Source organism: Glycine max, chromosome 10, assembly GCF_000004515.6.
Source record: "Glycine max cultivar Williams 82 chromosome 10, Glycine_max_v4.0, whole genome shotgun sequence".
Lineage (NCBI taxonomy): Eukaryota > Viridiplantae > Streptophyta > Magnoliopsida > Fabales > Fabaceae > Glycine > Glycine max.
In genome coordinates, this window is record NC_038246.2 from 28710160 (window position 1) to 28711591 (window position 1432).

The following is a 1432-nucleotide window of genomic DNA, read 5'->3' on the forward strand; positions in this document are numbered from 1 at the left end:
GAAGAAGGTCCACCTGCATGAAAATTTTTGTTAGCTCCTTAATCAGGAAGCTTCCTCTTTTGTGCAACTATCTCATCTTCTTTTTCAGGTTTAGAATGAAGCTCGACAGGTTCAGGTGCAGGTGCTGCTACTGGTGGAGGCACTTGAATTTGGTTGCCATACCTCAAGGTGATGGCATTCACATTTTTCGAATTCTGCACAGTTTGTGAAGGCAATTTGTTAGAATTTTGGGACTGAGCTTGGTTCAACTGAGTAGCCATCTGCCCATCTGATTTGTCAGACTCTGAATGGAGGTTCTTGTCTCTTGCTGAAATTGCATATTCTGGATGGTCATTTGCCTCACTAACTCTTCTAAGGAAGGTTGAGGAGAAGCCTCAGTTGCTTGTTATCTTTGTTGTGACTGCTGCTGCTGTTGCTGCATTGGAGGAGGAACATATGGCTTGCTTGGACCAACAACATTCTCGAAAGGAGGGACAGGCTGTTGTTGTTGTGGAGGACTTGTCCATCTCAGATTTGGATGATTCCTCCAACCTGGATTGTATATGTTGCTTGAAAGGTCATAATTATTCTACTGTTGTTGGTTTTGCTACTGAGGAGGTCTATTATAAATGTTTGCAGCATAAGCTTTAGGTTGCTCATTGACTCCAGATTGTTATAAAGAAGGACAGAGATCTGTATGGTGATCTGCAGAAGAACATAGACCACAGACTCTTGCAACAGGTGCAGATTTCTGATCTAGGTTGACCAAGGCATCAAGTTTTCCTTCAAGCTTTTTATTTTTAGTAGATGAAGATGAATCCGTGACCACCTCATGGACTCCTCTAATGATAATAGCATCATTTCTTGCACTGAATTGTTGGGAGTTGGAAGCCATCTTCTCAATCAAATTCCTAGCCTCAGCAGGGGTCATATCACCAAGAGCTCCACTACTGGCAGCATCAATCATACTCCTCTCCATGTTGCTAAGTCCCTCATAGAAATATTGAAGAAGGAGTTGCTCAGAAATCTGGTGGTGAGGACAGCTTGCACACAATTTCTTGAATCTTTCCCAGTACTCATACAAGCTCTCTCCACTAAGTTGCCTGATGCCTGAAATGTCTTTTCTGATGGCAGTGATCCTAGATGCAGGGAAGAATTTCCCCAAGAACACCCTCTTAAGGTCATCCCAACTGAAAATGGACCTGGGAGCAAGGTAGTATAGCCAATCTTTTGCCACTCCCTCTAGAGAATGAGGAAAAGCCTTTAGAAAGATATGATCTTCTTGGACATTAGGGGGCTTCATGGTGGAACAAACAATATGGAACTCCTTAAGATATGATCTTCTTAGACATTAGGGGGCTTCATTGGGTAGCAAATGTATTAGTCCAGTCTTGAGAACATATGGAACACCCTCATCAGGATATTGAATGCACAAGCTTTCATAAGTGAAATC

The 1432-nt window shown here is 42.5% G+C and overlaps 1 non-coding gene across 1 annotated transcript; it reads left to right on the forward strand.

Annotated features, from left to right (window-relative positions):
- The first annotated feature begins 1004 nt into the window (after positions 1-1004).
- On the forward strand, positions 1005-1111 carry LOC112998228 (small nucleolar RNA R71). Its single transcript, XR_003263267.1, has one exon. It is a non-coding gene; the product is annotated as a small nucleolar RNA R71 (small nucleolar RNA).
- The last annotated feature ends 321 nt before the right edge of the window (positions 1112-1432 follow it).